General features: G+C 39.8%; 1 protein-coding gene across 3 annotated transcripts in view; it reads right to left on the bottom strand.

Annotated features, from left to right (window-relative positions):
* Nucleotides 1–18,028, bottom strand: part of CENPJ (centromere protein J) — a 99,986-nt gene that overhangs the window by 78,713 nt on the left and 3,245 nt on the right. For 2 of the 3 annotated variants that reach the window (XM_037799680.1, XM_037799682.1), the window contains exon 1: nt 7,055–7,164. The exons of the other annotated variant lie outside the window; for it this stretch is intronic. The gene's annotated coding sequence lies outside the window, so the exon portion shown is untranslated. Of the gene's footprint in view, nt 1–7,054; nt 7,165–18,028 lie in introns of those variants that run through there. 3 annotated transcript variants of the gene reach the window in all.

Raw genomic sequence — 18,028 nt, 5'->3', positions numbered from 1 at the left:
GATATCTGCACGCCAATGTTCACAGCAGCATTATTCACAATTGCCAAGAGATGGAAACAACCCAAATGTCCTTCAACAGATGAGTGGATAAATAAAATGTGGTATATACACACGATGGAATACTACGCGGCAGTAAGAAGGAACGATCTCGTGAAACATATGACAACATGGATGAACCTTGAAGACATAATGCTGAGCGAAATAAGCCAGGCACAAAAAGAGAAATATTATATGCTACCACTAATGTGAACTTTGAAAATGTAAAACAAATGGTTTATAATGTAGAATGTAGGGGAACTAGCAATAGAGAGCAATTAAGGAAGGGGGAACAATAATCCAAGAAGAACAGATAAGCTATTTAACGTTCTGGGGATGCCCAGGAATGACTATGGTCTGTTAATTTCTGATGGATATAGTAGGAACAAGTTCACAGAAATGTTGCTATATTAGGTAACTTTCTTGGGGTAAAGTAGGAACATGTTGGAAGTTAAGCAGTTATCTTAGGTTAGTTGTCTTTTTCTTACTCCCTTGTTATGGTCTCTTTGAAATGTTCTTTTATTGTATGTTTGTTTTCTTTTTAACTTTTTTTTCATACAGTTGATTTAAAAAAGAAGGGAAAGTTAAAAAAAAAAAAAAGAAAAACAAGGAAAAAAAGATGTAGTGCCCCCTTGAGGAGCCTGTGGAGAATGCAGGGGTATTTGCCTACCCCACCTCCATGGTTGCTAACAAGACCACAGACATAGGGGACTGGTGGTTTGATGGGTTGAGCCCTCTACCATAGGTTTTACCCTTGGGAAGGCGGTTGCTGCAAAGGAGAGGCTAGGCATCCCTATGGTTGTGCCTAAGAGCCTCCTCCCGAATGCCTCTTTGTTGCTCAGATGTGGCCCTCTCTCTCTGGCTAAGCCAACTTGAAAGGTGAAATCACTGCCCTCCCCCCTACATGGGATCAGACACCCAGGGGAGTGAATCTCCCTGGCAACGTGGAATACGACTCCCAGGGAGGAATGTAGACCTGGCATCGTGGGACGGAGAACATCTTCTTGACCAAAAGGGGGATGTGAAAGGAAATGAAATAAGCTTCAGTGGCAGAGAGATTCCAAAAGGAGCCGAGAGGTCACTCTGGTGGGCACTCTTACGCACACTTTAGACAACCCTTTTTAGGTTCTAAAGAATTGGGGTAGCTGGTGGTGGATACCTGAAACTATCAAACTACAACCCAGAACCCATGAATCTCGAAGACAGTTGTATAAAAATGTAGCTTATGAGGGGTGACAACGGGATTGGGAAAGCCATAAGGACCACACTCCACTTTGTCTAGTTTATGGATGGATGAGTAGAAAAATAGGGGAAGGAAACAAACAGACAAAGGTACCCAGTGTTCTTTTTTACTTCAATTGCTCTTTTTCACTCTAATTATTATTCTTGTTATTTTTGTGTGTGTGCTAATGAAGGTGTCAGGGATTGATTTAGGTGATGAATGTACAACTATGTAATGGTACTGTAAACAATCGAAAGTACGATTTGTTTTGTATGACTGCGTGGTATGTGAATATACCTCAATAAAATGAAGATAAAAAAAAAAAAAAAGGAAAGAGGGTAAAGATGGGGCATTTGATGCTGAAGGAATACGTAATGTTCAACAGGATTGATTGTATAGATCCAGAAATGGATAGCACAATACTGCATGATGGTACAAATATAAGAATGTTTTCACATGAGGGAGAACAAATGAATGTCAACTTTGGAAGGCATGAAAATGGGATGGTATTGGGGAAAAATACAGTCAATACAACTGATGTCTATAGTTAACAGTAACATTGTAATATGCTTCCATTAATTGTAACAAAGGCAATATACCAAAGCTAAATGTCAAAAATAGAGGGATATAAGGGAGGGGTATGGGATTCTTGGTGTTGGTGGTGGTGTCTGACTTTTTTATTGTATTTTATTTTATCTTTTCTTTTGTTGCTTTTTAGTTGCCATTTTCTTTCTTTCTTTTTTCACCTCTTCCTCTTTCTTTGTGGAAGAAATGGAAATGTCATCATATAGATAGTGGTGGTAAATGCATAAGTATGTGATTATATGGGGAACCATTGATTATTTACTTAGGAGGGAATTATGGTGTGTGAATAAAACTGTCTAAAAAATAAACAGAGGGATACAAGTACTAGAGAAAATGTGGAGGGAGGGATGTACCCAATCACTGTTGGTGGGGAAGTAGAATGGTGTAGCCCATCTGGAGGGCAGTGTGGTGGTTCCACAGGAAACTAAGCTTGGAGTTACCACATGGTCCTGCAATCCTGTTACTGGGTGTATACTTGGAAGAACGTAAAACAGGGACACGAATGGACATTTGCACAGTGAGGTATATGGTGGCAGTATTCATAATTTGTGGTGGATGAAGGTGGCCTAAGGGTACATTGACTGATGAATGTAAAGGTTAACAGTGGTGTATACATACAATGGAATATTGAGCTGCTACAAGAAGGAATGAAGTTGTGAGGTGAATGGAAACTGAGAACAGTATGTTGAGGGAAATAAACCAGAAATGAAAAGAAAAACATTATAACGCCTCACTAACATAGACCAACTATGATGTGCAAACTCTGTGAATTGAGTCTGAGAGCATAGGTTATCAGGGACGGCTTACTGTAAAGGTTCCTAGATCGTAAGCTCTTACAGCAGTTACATCTATTCCTGAATTGTAATGGCTATTTCTAAATTCTAAGATGCTGAGCTCTTTGTGTATAACCCTGTAAGTCCCAGGAATTTTGGGTATCTGTGTTACATCTGAGATTCAGAGCCAGAATCCGGTAGCTATTAATGTCAGCATTGCCCCACACAGCAAATGTTAAAGAGTCTGAAAAAGAGATCACACTTCAGCGAGAGATATGAATGAAATGGACTTGGTTAGGACTAAGGAAAATCAGACTAAAGAGTAAAGGATGATATTGACAGTGTTTTAAAACTTCAACTTCTGTATGAGACCAAAGGAAGAGATGTTTATTAGGTGCAAAATCTGTATTTTTTGTAGCACACTACATAATTTAATTTGTATGGTCAGTTTATTCAAACATGATAATTACATGGAACTTTGCATAGGCAGTGAAATCTAGTTGGTTTGTACAGGTTAGTGTGAAGCCCCAATACACCCTAGAGTAATTTCAGCAGAGAATAAAAATGTACTTGCAAAGCCCCCTTGAGGGACTGGGGGAAAGTGTGCAAATATTAAACTTCCCCACCTAGGGAATTACTGATATTCTCACAAGCATTGGGAACTACCACTTTAGAAGGCTGAGCCCTCGATCTTGGGGCTTGCCCTTATAAAGTTTGTTACTGCAAAGGAGAGCCTAAGCCTATGTATAATTGTCTCTAAGAGTCAGCCACAGAGAACCTCTTTTGTTGCTCAGATGTGGCCTCTCTCTCTAAGCCAACTGGGCAGGTAAACTCACCGCCCTCACCGCTATAAGGGACATGACCCTCAGGGTTGTAGATCTCCCTGGCAGCATGGGATATGACTTGTGGGGATGAGGTTGGCCCCGGCATCATGGGATTGAGAAAGCCTTCTTGGACCAAAAGGGGGAAGAGAAATGAAAGAAAATAAAGTTTCAGTAGCTGAAAGATTTCAAATGGAGTCAAGAGGTCATTCTGAATCTTATGCATCATATAGATAACCCTTTTTAGTTTTCAGGGTATTGGAACAGCTAGAGGGAGATACCTGAATCTGTTGAACTGCAACTCAGTAACCCTGATTCTTTTTTTGTTTGTTTGTTTTGACCCTATATCCACAGTGCCATTTAATAGCTAGCTTATTCTGCCCCAACCCTAATATTACTCAGTCTCACGCTGTCAAGTACTCTTCTCTTAGGCCATTGTAATCTAAACCTTGATCAGCTCTTCTGCTCTCACTCTTGCTAGTGTTATCTAGGCTTCAACAACAGAACCTCTCCAGACGATTTCAGGGGACCCTATCTCTGCTGTTTGTGTTTTGAAACAGAAGTACTGTCTTATATGTAAATAGGTAGCCTTGATTCTTGAAGACAACTGTATAACTATATACCTTACATAGCTTATATTGTGACCATGGAATTGTGAAAATCTTGTGGCTCCCACTCCCGTTAGCCAGTGTACAGATAGATGAGTAGAAAATTTTGGACAAAAGGTAAATGAATAATAAGGAGGGATGGGGGGTATGGGATGTTTTGGGGTGTTCTTTTTTGCTTTAATTTTTATTCTTACTTATTTTGTGTGTGGTAATGAAAATGTTAAAAAATTGATTTTGGTGGTGAATGCACAACTGTATAATAGTACTGTGAACAACTATTTGTACACTGTGGGTGGCTGTATGGTTTGTGAATATATCTCAATAAAATTGAGTTAAAAAAACTAAAAAAAAATTAAATCAGAATAAGGTTATATTGAATACAAACTAAGTATAAAATATTACTTGGGCTCATTCAATGCTCAACAATAGAAATTATAGGCTCATGTAGTAGGACAGCTACTCTGCATGAATTATCATACTGTAAAATAACCAAATTCCTTGAAGTTCTGATAAATGTAATGACATGGATGAATCTTGAAGACATCACGATGAATGAAATAAGCCAGGACAAGTATTGTATGATCCCAGTGATGTGAAATTGTTAGGATATGCAAATTCATAGTCAGAAACTAGAATACAGGTTACCAGGGGCTAGGGTAGGGGTAGGGAATTGGGAGTTAATGCTTAATTGGTACAGAATTTCTGTTTGGAGTGATGAAAAACTTTTGGTAATAGATGATTGTGATGGTATCACAACATTATGAATGACATTAACATTAATGAATTATATATTTGAATGTAGTAAAGGGGGAAATTTTAGACTGTATATGTTACTAGAATAAAAATTAAAAAAAAAAAAAACTTAGGATTGTACAACACAATGAACCCTAATGTAAACACTGAACTGTAATTAGTAGTATAATTATAATAATATTGTTTCATCAGTTGTAACAAAGTTACTACACTAATGCAAACTGTTAATAATAGGGAAAACTGTGTATGTGAGGAAGGGTATACAGGAACTCTGTATTTTCTGCATGATTGTTCTGTAAAACTATAATTTCTCTAATAAAATAAAATTTAAACAAACATTCCTAATGTAATTTTCAAACAGATATACTTAAATTGGACATCAAAATGGAAAATATAAGTTCTTCCTGCTTTGTATGACTGTGATTTTACTCAACTAACATTTATTGCATTCCTACACTATTCCAGATACTGACTGTTCTAGGCCCTGGCTATAAAGCAGTTAATAAATCAGAGTACAATAGGGAAAAACACGCACATACAAATAAGTAAATTATACCATATGTTATACAGCAAAGAGTGCTAAGGAAAAAGTAAAGGCCATGATGGGGGAGGGGAAGAGTGGCCAAGGCCTGTTTGGATAGGGTGGTCAGGGAGGACTCACTGAAAGGTAAAATTAAAAGACGCAGAGGAGATGAAGGGGCAAGCTGTGCAGATAACAGAGGTAGAGTAAGACCCAACCATCCCAGACCTCCTAACCTCCATCTGTGGAAATCAAGGGCATCACACCTGCCCGCCCACCCCTCACCCCATCCCTCCAGAAACCCACCAGTTCTCGCAGGCCATCATTGATATTTATCTTGAATTCTCCAAGATTAATCCAATTATAGGTTTAAACCTATTTATGTCAGTCACCATAAGAAACCCCAGACTCCAGAGTCACCCTTTATCTTTTATACTCTAATCCCCATGCAGCTCTACATGCCATATCCTGTGTCCATCTCACAAGGCTCCCCAATTCCAAAACACTCTAACATCCACCATCAGTAAAATCCCCTATTATAATCTCTTTTCCAAGCATTTCCTTCACATTTCTGAGAACGCTTCTTCCTAGGCAGCTCATACCCTTGGACCGCTAGGCTTAAAGGTAGAATATGCGTTCACCTTATTCTTTTCTGCTTCTACACTATCTCCCTTCTTCCACCATTAAGAGAAAAAAAAAAAAAAAATGAATCTCACATGGTCAGACTATATAACCTACCTCATTTATTGTCTAACCAATCTCCAGAGGTCACTGGGATCCTCCCCTTAATTCCTTAAAAATGTCTGGCTGAGCAACTAGAAGAATGGAGTTGCCTTTAACTGAAATGAGCAAGACTGGGGATAAAAACGTTTGGGGGAGTGAGTGATCAAGAGTTGTATTTAGGACATTTGAGGATGCCTACTAGATATCCAAGTAGAGATGTTGTGTAACCAGCTTGATCAACAAGAAGGGAATTCATGTAAGAGGTCAAAACTATGAAGCATAAACCTTGGCACCCTCAGCATATAGATGGTATTTAAAGCCTTGACACTGGATGACTGCACTAAGGGATTGAGGACAGACAAGAAAGACAACAGGTAAAAACTGTAATGTCCTTGAAGCCAAGTGAATAGTGTTTCAAAGAAGAAACAGGGATTAGCTGTGTTAATGCTGCTAATAGATGGACATATGAGGAGGACTGATAACTGACTTTTAAATTTAGCACAGCAGAAATCATGATGACTTCAATGAGAGGACTGGGCAAAAGCTGGGAGTGAATGCATGAAACAATAAGGAATTGCAGACAGTGATAACGCTTTCCAGGAGTTTTGTTCTAAAGGGAAGGAAATAAATGGGACAGTAGCTGCACAGGAAAGTAGAGAGAGAAAGGCTTTTTCTAAGATAGGAGAAATAACAGCGTGTTTGTAGTCTGATGAAAAGGGAGAGAAGGGAGAATTGCTACAACTATATCTCTGAGAAGAGTAGGTCCAAACCACGGGAGAGAAAGGCCCAGCCGAGAGGCAAGGTGCCCAGTAACATTGCCATCGCCCCGGTGTCCCTGGGCCCGGGATCTCCGTCCGTTCCCCCGAGTCTGCCGACCGCGGATGCCCTACTCCCCAGACCGAAGCAGCTCCGAAGAGACCGAACACCGACCCTCTCGTGCCTGTCGGCCCTCTCGATGAGGAGATGGCCGACTGAAAGACTTCCTCCGCCCCGCCTGTCCACCCACGAATTACCGATAGGCTCTCCCTCCGTTCCCGCTTGCCGCTGGGGCCACTCGAACCACAGCGCGGTACCGCCACCGCCCGCCGCATTTACGAAACAGGCGCCTCAGCAGCCGCCTCCAACTGGAGCCCTGCCCCCGGCCCGCCCCGACCCTAGGCCTCTTGGGAAGTGTAGTTCACAGCAGCTCGCCGCCACGCTGTGGTGCATAAGGCATCGGAACCAGGCAAACTACAACTCCCGTCGACGCGCCAGAGGCGGTCGTTAACCTGGGCGCGACTGCGCGGCACCTCCCGCCTGGGCCGTGGTGCCCCAGGGAATCCGTTCCTAGGGGTAGACTTCCGTTTGGTTGCCAAGCAGAAGCTAAAGGCACTTGAACTGAGGGTAGTGCCTACGGGAAAAGTAGGTCTCATTGTTCCCCGCAAGGTAGGGAACGTAGACATTCACAACTCACAATCTAGACACTAATACTTTTTAGAGGTGATTTTTGGCTGTTTGCCTACCTTTTCTTTTAGCATTACTTTGGGTTGTTTTTGTTTGGTTTAGTTTTGTGTCTTTGTTTTCCACTTTGGCTGGATGTGACTTAATAAAGAAAAAAAAGGGCAATCTGCCACACTATTTCATAGGGCTAAGATAAAGATGTCAGAATTCACACCAAAAATAGCTATATTAATCGGCAGTTTGGCGGTGTGTGCCCATTAGATATTAAAACTGAGCACAGAAAGTGCAGAATTCAAGAAATGTGTCTTGGGCGGATGCAGACACAGCCCTTTAATTTAGGAAGTTACAGCACTGCAAGTCTGGCGTAGTGTACATAGTTGGACTTCGTGTATGTTTAAACAACAGTAATCCAAGTAAATTGTTGAAAGAAATAAGTTGAAGTTGCCATTTATAACAACCGCTATAATAGCTGAAGCAAACCACCAGTGGTTAAAGCTAATTAAAAGAAAAATTCATAGAAATTCGCCCCCCACCCCACCCCACCCCCCAATTGCTTTCTATTTCAAAGACAGTTCTGCTTCCCTAAATCAGGGTTTTGGCTTTGTTCTGTTGTTTTTTAATTTTCATTGTGAATAAGGATTCTAGAGCCTACACTTCCAAGATTACATGAATATTTAAGATGCCCGACAGGGACATTTCATCTTCATTTAAGATAGGCAATTGGTGTGAAAGCCTGCCCCAAAAATCTCATCATTTTCCTAAAATGTTGTGTATTTTTGAGGGCAGCCACAATATCCTTTACTTTCGTGCCTGCTCACATGGCTTGTTGATTGAATAAATGGGCCTTTCCATACCCAAGTCTTATCCTGCTGTTAAATTTAGGTTCTAATATATAAGTTTTCACCTACAGTGCACATAATTCTCAAAACTGCTCACTAAGCTTGAAGGGGCCTCTAAATCCATTATGCTCCAGAAGGAGTGGAGAGGAGGAACTTCCAACTTCTATTCTACCAAACAATGAAAGGCTCAACTTCATCAGCTGCTCCTATACTTGATGCATCTTTAAGTATTGCTGTAGAGAAAGGTTAGACTAAGAACTCCCATACAGGAGTTATCGCCACAAATTACCCATTTGGATACAATCCTTTATGCCATCATAGGAGTCAGGGGGGTATTATAATCTAATGGTTAAGAGCCCATGCTTTGGAGTCAGGCAGCCTGGGATCAAATCCAAGCTTGACAAGTTACAAAGAGCTTTATAATCTTGAGCACCAACCTCTCTGAAACTCATAGTCTTCTCATCTGCAAAATGGGGATAATAATAATAATACCTACCTCATGGTGTTGTCAAGAAGCTTAAATTAAAAGAAGGTATATTAAAAACTTAGCACAATACCTATCACCTAAAACTTCAATGAGCAGATGTTTTCATCTTTAGCATGACTTCAGTTCATCTTTAGCATGACTTCAGACAACTCAGGTTGTCTGCCAAAATCCTGTCTTACAGGTCATGTCAAATGGTTTTACAAGATACAAAACAATACTTTTGTTATTCCCAAATTATTTGGTAATAACCGTTCTTTTAACATAGTTTATCTTGGTTATGAAAGATGCTCCTAGGATCAAGAATTTTTCCTTGCTGAGCTGGTGGTAGCACTGACAGCCCAATCAAGAGAGAACAGTCATGCAGGCCTGGCCAAGAGGTGATCCCCAATACCAGATCATCCAGATTAGGAAGGGTGACTCCAGCAGGGTGGGGACACTCACAGAGAGATGGAAGTACCTGGCTTCCAGGGCAAACAGAAAGGAAACCACAGCCTGCCTCATCTGTGTGTAAGAGTGGGGAAGAGTTCCTCATCAAGGCCCCAAAGCCTCAGAATTATATAATTTTTACCTTAGTCAAGAAGTTTCCAACAACAATATTTGATGCTACAAGACATATTCTTTGAAAATTTTGGTAATTAATATAGGCAGAACTTTTGCTTTGGTGTGCTGGACTTGCAGCAAAAGCTCACTGAAACCTAAGAATCCACCCAACAAAGGCATGATGACCTCCACTACATTCTAGAATGATTGACCAGTGATGTTGAAGAAATAATAACAGAATTCTGGCCCGAATATTTGCTGATCACAACAATGACAATTGTTACTCCTATGTTTTTATTTTCTTCTTCAACATAATTGAAATGTTTATGTAAATGTTTGGTGGTTCTTCAATCACTCTATAGCAGATTTATTTCCACAAATACAAAAATTATCAGTGATTTGCACATCCTAAATATATAAATAATTGCAAGGGGCCAAGTTTATCCAAAAAACTTTCATATTTGTTCCACTGCATATTCCTTAAAATATTTTTGAGTGGCTCCTACGTGTCAGGCATTTTACACGTTTTCTCTAATTTGATACTTTTTGTGTGTGGCGAAATAAATGTAACATAAATTTTACCATTTTAACCATTTAAAAAAAATTTTACTGTGGTCAAATATATATATATATATATATATATATATATATATATTTAAAACACAGTTTGCCACTTTAACCTTTCTTAAGTATAAAATTCAGTGGCATTAAGCACATTTACAAGGTATAACCATCATCCATTTCCAAAACATTTTCTTCACCCCAAACAGAAACTCTATACCCATTAAGCAATGGTGCATTTCACACACACACACACACACCTCCTGTCTCCAGCTCCTGGAAACCTCAAATCCACTTTCTGTATCTATGAATTTGCATATTCTAGATATTTTATATAAGTAGAATCATACAATATTTGTCCTTTGTATCTGGCTTATTTCAGTAGGCATAATATTTTCTATGTTCATCCATGTTGTAGAATGTATCAAAACTCCCTCACTTTTTATGATATACTACATTTTATCCATTCATTTGTTGATGGACATTTGAGTTTCTACCTTTTGCCTATTATGAATAATGCCTTTATGAACATGGGTGTAAAGTATCTCTTTGAGTTCCTGTTTTCTTTTCAATGTTTTCATTGCCAGGATGTATGATAATTCCATGTTTAACTTTTTGAGAAACCACGGAAGTGTTTTAGAGAGCATCAGCACTATTGTACATTCCCACCAGTGATGCATAAAGGTTCCAGTTCTCCACATCCTCTGCAACACATCCTATTTTTGGATTTTTTTAAATAACAGCCAACCTAGTGGTTGTGAAGTACTAACTCATCATGGTTTTGGCTTGCATTTCTCTAGTGACTAATAATGCTGAATATTATTTTTTCATGTGTATCTTGGCCATCTGTATGTCTTTTCTTGGAGAAATGTCTAAGTCCTTAGCCTATTTATTAATTGGGTTGTTTATCTTTTTATTGTTGAGTTGTAGGAGTTCTTTTCACATTCTGGATAGTAAACCATGATCAGATCTATGATTTTCAACTATTTCCTCCCTTTCTGGAGGTTGTCTTTTCATTTTCTTGATAGTATCCCTTGATGCACAAAATTTTAAATTTGATGAAGTACAATTTATCTAGTTTTTCTTTTGTTACTTGTGTTTTGGGTGTCATATCTAAGAAACCACTGTCAAATCAAAGGTCACAAAAGTTTACTCCCATGTTTTCTTCTAAGACTTGTATGCTTTTAGTTATTATAATTAGATCTTTGAACAATTTTGTATTACATTCTTTTGCATGTGGGTATCCAGTTGTCCCAGCACCATTAGTTGAAGAGACTATTCTTTCCCCATTGAATGGTCTTTGCACCTTTGTCAAAATCAATTGGCCATAGATATATGGGCTTATTTTGGACTCTAAATTCAATTCTGTGGCTCCTTATGCCAGTACTGCACTATTTTTTTTTCTTGGTTGTTTAAGTTTTTATTTCATACTCAGAAACTTAACTCTGCAATCCAGCTAGACTTGGAAGGGAGAGGATAATGTAGAACACAAAGAACTGCAGTGAGAGCACAAAGTTGCCAGAATACTGAGAGCAGACCAGGGGAGATGGGATGCTCTCCTGAGCTACAGAGGAATGGTCTTGCACCATTTTGATTATTGTACTTTTGTATTAAATTTTCAAATTGAAAAGCTAGGAGTCCTCCCAGTGTTGTTCTTCATTTTCAATATTGTTTTGGCTCTTCTGACTTCATTGCAATTCCATATGAATTTTAGGATCAGCTTTTCCATTCCTGCAAATAAAAGGCCATTGTGATTTTGATTTAAGATCACATTGAATCTATAGATCATGTTGGGGAATATTGCCACCTCAACAATATTGTTGTCCAATCCATGAATACCGGATGTTATTCCATTCATTTAGGTTTTCTCTGATTTCTTTCAGCAATGTTTTGTCATTGGTTAGATTCATTCCTAGGTATTTTATTCCTTTGGATGCTATTGTAAATGGAATTGTTATATTAATTTGCTTTTGGACTGTTCATTGCTAAGTTTATAGAAATATAACTGATTTTTGTTTGCTCATCTTGTACCTTGCAATTTTTCTGAATTTATTAGCTGTAATGGTTTTTCTGTGGACTCTTCAGGATTTTCTATATATAAGATGATGTTATCTAAGAATATAGATAGTTTTACTTCTTCCTTTCCAACCTAGATAGCTTTTTTTTTTTTTTACTTGACTGATTGCTCTGCCTAGACTTTCTAGTACAAAGTTGACTAAAAGTGGTGAAACTGAGCCTCCTTTTCTTAATTCCTGCTTTAAGGCAGAAAGCTTTCTTCAGTCTTTTACCATTGAGTATGATGTCAACTGTGTTTTCATCATTTAGGGCCTTTCTCATGTTGAATAAATTTCCTTCTATTCCTATTTTGTTGGGTGTCTTTGTCATAAAAAGATGTTGGATTTTATCAAAGGCTTTTTATGCATCAGTTGAGATAATCTCATGATTTTTTTTCCTTTATAAATCTGGTTTATTACATTCATTGATTTTTATATGTTGAAAACCCCTTGCTTTCCTGGTATAAATTCCACTTGGTCATGATGTATAATCATTTTAATTTACTGCTGAATTCAGTTTGCTTGTTAAGGATTTTTGTTAATAAAGAATATTGGTCTGTAGTTTTCTTTTCTAGTAATGTCTTTGTCTGGCTTTGGTATCACGGTAGTGCTAGCCTCACAGAATGAGTTAAGAAGCGTTACCCCCTCTTCTATTTTTTGGGGAAGAGTTGAGAAGGATTGGTGTTAATTCTTATTTGAATGTTTGGTAGATTATGGCAGTGTAGCCATTTGATCCTGAGCTTTCTTTGTTGAGAATCTTTGATTCCTGTTTTTATCTTTTTCCTTGTTATAGGTCTATTCAGATTTTATATTTCCTCCTGAGTCAGTTGTAGTAATTTTTGTGTTTCTAGGAATAGGTCCATTTAAGTTATCTGCTTTGCTGGCAAATGATTATTCTTGGTAGTCTCTAATATTCTTTTATAGGGTCGTTAATAATGTCCCAATTTCATTTTTGATTTTAGTTATTTGTGTCTTCTCCCTTTTTCTTAGTCAGTCAAAGTAATACTTTGTCAATCTTGTTGATTTTTTTCAAATAACCAACTTATGCTTCTATTGCTTCTATTGTTGTTCTATTCTCTACTTCATCTCTTTCCAATCCAGTTTTTATTTTTCCTTCCTTTTGATGGCTTTGGGTTTAGTTTTCTCTTATTTTTCCAGTTTGCTAAAGTATAAAGTTAGGTTATTAACTTGAGATTTTGCTTCTTTTTTAATGTAGGTGTTTATAACTATAAATATCCAGCTGAGCACAGCTTTCACTGCATCCCATAAGTTTCCATGTGTTGTGTTATTGTTTTCATTCTTGTCAAAGTATTTCCTAATTTCCCTAGTGATTTTTTCTTTTTTCCATCGTTTAAGGAAGTGTTTCCATAGTTACATGGGACTCTGAATAGGAAGTGAGATCTGGTAGGTTTGTACAGGTTAGTGTGAAATCCCGATACATACCAAAGTAATTTTGGCAGAGAATGAAATATTTGCAGGTCCCCCCTGAGGAACTGGGGAAAATTGCAGAAATGTTGGACTTCCCCACCTGGGTTATTACTGATATTCTCACAAACTTTAAGGACTTACAGTTTAGTAGGATAAGCCCTCAATCTTGGAGCTTGCCCTTATGAAGCTTCTTACTGCAAAGGAGAGGCTTAGCCTATTTATAATTATGCCTAAGAGTCTCCCCCAGAGAACCTCTTTGTTGCTCAGATGTGGCCCTCTCTCGTGCTCTCTCTAAGCCCACATGGCAGGTAAACTACTGCTCTGCCCCCTACATGGGACATGACTCCCAGGGGTGGATATCCTGTTCACAACATGGGACATGACTTCTAGGGATGAGTCTGGACCCTGCATCATGGGATTGAGAAAATCTTCTCAACCAAGAGGAGGAAGCGAAATGAAACAAAATAAAGTTTCAGTGGCTGAGAGATTTCAAATAGAGTTCAGAAGTCACTCTGGAAGACATTCTTATGTGTTATAAAGATACCCCTCTTTAGTTTTTAGTGTATTGGAATAGCTAGAAGGAAATACCTGAAACTGTCAAACTGCAACCCAGTAGCCTTGATTCTTGAAGGTGACGGCATAACTATATAGCTTACATGGTGTGTCTGTGTGATTGTAAAAATCTGGTGGCTCACACTCCCTTTATGCAGTATACATGCAGATGAGTAGAAAAATGAGGACAAAAAAAGTAAATAAATAATGAGGGGGGATGGGGGAGGTTGGGATTTTTATGTTCTTTTTTACTTTTATTTCTTTTGGAATAAGGAAAATGTTCAAAAATTGATTCTGGTGATGAATGCACAACTATATGATGGTACTGTGAATAACTGTACACCGTGGATGATTGCAGGGTATGTGAATATATCTCATTAAAATTGTATTTTAAAAAAGGTGTTCTTTAATTTCCACATATTTGAGAATTTTCAATTTTCTCTTCTGATACTGATTTCTAGGTTCATTCATTATGGTTGGAGAAGATACTTTGTATGATTTCCATCTTTTTTAATTTATTGAGAATTGTATTATGGCCTAACATCTATCCTGGAGAATGTTCTATGTGCACTTAGAATGATATGTCTTCTGCTGTTGTTGGGTGGAGTATTATGTACATTCTGCTAGGTCTAGTTGCTTTATAGTGTTGTTCAAGTCCTCTGTTTCCTTCCTGATATTCTGTCTGCTTAGTCTATCTATTGAAAGTGGGGTATTGAAGGCCCCAAATATTTTTGTAAAACTCTGTTTCTCCCCTCATTTCTGTTCATTTTTGCTTCATATATTGTAGGTCTCTGCTGTTAGGTATGTATGGTTTATAATTGTTATATCCACTGCATGGATTTACTCTTTTATCAACATAAAATATTTCCTTTATCTCTTGTAACAATTTTTTAAATTTCTATTTTGTTAACATATATATAACATCAAACTTTGCCAAAATTTTGTACTTGACTTTTTCTATTCTTATTTTATTGAGTACCTGGAGAATCTGATTCTTTCCCACTTGACCTCTACTCAGTGAATCATAGATCTTTGTCCCCGGCTCCCACCTCTGCAGAATCGTATTATTTCCAACTACCTACATACACAACCACAAACTTCAAATGCAGGGAGTCCTAAACTAAATGCATTATCTTTCCCTCCCGTTTCCCCAATCAGTCATTTCCTTCTTCCCTGCCTCCAGGAATTTCCCTGATTTTTCAGTTCAATGGCGGCAACATCCACCTACCGTCCCAAGTTCCGACTCTGGAGTTACACTTCTTGGCCAAAACCCGCCTGAAAGAAGAAACTTAAAACATCCTGAACCTGCGGGCTGATTCTGGAAGTGAAACCACCGGCTCAAGCCCGAGCCCGCCCCCGGGTTCCCGCTGCCACGCCGCAGCGGTCTCCACTAGAGGCGCTCGGCCCTTGGGACGCCGGGTGCGGGGCGCGGCCTCTGGAGGCCGGAGGGGACCGGGTTACACTCGCGTTCGCCAGGACGTCGGCGCCCAGAGCGGAGAGGCCTGGGAGCGCTGGAACCGGGACCACCTGGAATTGGGCAGCTCCTGGAAGCCCCCCGAATTCGGGAGCGCTAGATCTGGAAGCACCCGGAGCGGGTACGGACCCTCTGCCAGGTGCGTGGGCGCCGGGTGGCCGGGATCCCAGTAATCCTTGGCGGGAGGTGCCTGGACAGAGAGAAGTGCGTTCACTGCAGCGTTGTGCTGTTGGCGACGTCGATGTGTCTTTACAGCACTCGGTCCTTTGCGCTTAAGGGGCCTCCTCTCTCCTTAGAGCGGCCGGGCTCTCCAGAGACATCGCAAAGGTTCATCGGGACCCTCCTCGCGCAGAGGACAAGGGCCATTCGCTGGTTGGGGCCCTGGGGAAGGCCGGAGGGTGGAGTCAGACCCTGGGCCGGACGCCTCCCCTATTCGCGAAAATGAAAGTTAGATTTCAAAGAAAGTGTGTGCCAGAGTACACGCTTTTACGGTTTTTAATCAAGGAATTTAATCTGAGCCATGAGTAATTGGGTAAACAGTAACAGGAACGCTCAACGTGCTTGTTGAGATCCAAAGTCAAAAGCCTTTAAATCACTTAGCTAGTTCCAGAGGGGAACGCACTGTGACTCATCCATCATGAAAGTAGGCGCAGTAGACTTCAGCTTCTGTGGAAACAGGGCCCGGCGGAGCGTTCAAGCTCAGGCCCTTTCCAGGTGGTGCTAGCATAAAGGAGACGTTCACTCTGAATACGTGCACAGTGCGTTACATTGGACTTGATCGTGCACTCAGGGCCAAGGTGGGCCGTGAGGGTGGGAATGTTACCAAAGTGATGCCTTTGCTTGTTAGCGGTTCAGCAGGCTAATTAGAGGGGTGAGGTAGAGATGCCCGTTGAGTCCGAATATGCAAATAGCGTCAGAAGGCTTTTCTGTAATTCTAGGCTTTATTGAATGCCTACTGTATACTAAAAGTGATCTAGATTCTAGGGTTATAAAGATGAGCCAGGCCTGGTCCCTCATTTGAGACTGGCCTTCCTGCGAAAACTGATAATGGGAAGAGAGGGAAGAGCCAGTGACTGCAGAGTGGTGTGTGACAAAACCCTTAGGCTCTGGAGCTATTGGAAGCAAAGCAGCTAGATCAGAGCAGGCAGGGAAGACTTGCTGAATGGGGAGACCCTTGAGCTGAATCTTTAAGAGAGTAAAGCCTGGGGCTGTCAGAGAGGAGGAAATGCCTGTTCTAAAACAGGATGTGTGAGGCAGTAAGCCTCTTGCTCCCAACTGTACCAACTGTTTATAGATAGAGTAGCCAGGGACTTTTGAGGGGAGGTGAGTTTCTCAGGGGCTGGGGCCACAACGAAGTGGGAGGACTTACACTCCCTGACTTTGAAGCTTATTATAAAGCCACAGTTGCCAAAACAGCATGGTACTGGCACAAAGATAGACATATAGATCAATGGAATCGAATTGAGAATTCAGAGATAGACCCTCAGATCTATGGCCGACTGATATTTGATAAGGCCCCCAAAGTCACCGAACTGAGCCATAATGGTCTTTTCAACAAATGGGGCTGGGAGAGTTGGATATCCATATCCAAAAGAATGAAAGAGGACCCCTACCTCACCCCCTACACAAAAATTAACTCAAAATGGACCAAAGATCTCAATATAAAAGAAAGTACCATTAAACTCCTAGAAGATAATGTAGGAAAACATCTTCAAGACCTTGTATTAGGAGGCCACTTCCTAGACTTTACACCCAAAGCACAAGCAACAAAAGAGAAAATAGATAAATGGGAACTCCTCAAGCTTAGAAGTTTCTGCACCTCAAAGGAATTTCTCAAAAAGGTAAAGAGGCAGCCAACTCAATGGGAAAAAATTTTTGGAAACCATGTATCTGACAAAAGACTGATATCTTGCATATATAAAGAAATCCTACAACTCAATGACAATAGTACAGACAGCCCAATTATAAAATGGGCAAAAGATATGAAAGACAGTTCTCTGAAGAGGAAATACAAATGGCCAAGAAACACATGAAAAAATGTTCAGCTTCACTAGCTATTAGAGAGATGCAAATCAAGACCACAAGGAGATACCATCTAACACCGGTTAGAATGGCTGCCATTAAACAAACAGGAAACTACAAATGCTGGAGGGGATGTGGAGAAATTGGAACTCTTATTCATTGTTGGTGGGACTGTATAATGGTTCAGCTGCTCTGGAAGTCAGTCTGGCAGTTCCTTAGAAAACTAGATATAGAGTTACCATTCGATCCAGCGACTGCACTTCTCGGTATATACCCGGAAGATCGGAAAGCAGTGACACGAACAGATATCTGCACGCCAATGTTCATAGCAGCATTATTCACAATTGCCAAGAGATGGAAACAACCCAAATGTCCTTCAACAGATGAGTGGATAAATAAAATGTGGTCTATACACATGATGGAATACTACGCGGCAGTAAGAAGGAACGATCTCGTGAAACAGATGACAACATGGATGAATCTTGAAGACATAATGCTGAGCGAAATAAGCCAGGCACAAAAAGAGAAATATTATATGCTACCACTAATGTGAACTTTGAAAAATGTAAAACAAATGGTTTATAATGTAG

The sequence above is a fragment of the Choloepus didactylus genome, chromosome 12, assembly GCF_015220235.1.
Source record: "Choloepus didactylus isolate mChoDid1 chromosome 12, mChoDid1.pri, whole genome shotgun sequence".
Classification (NCBI taxonomy): Eukaryota; Metazoa; Chordata; class Mammalia; order Pilosa; family Megalonychidae; genus Choloepus; species Choloepus didactylus.
The sequence above is the reverse complement of the archived record's forward strand: the minus strand, read 5'-3'. Positions and strand labels throughout refer to the sequence as shown.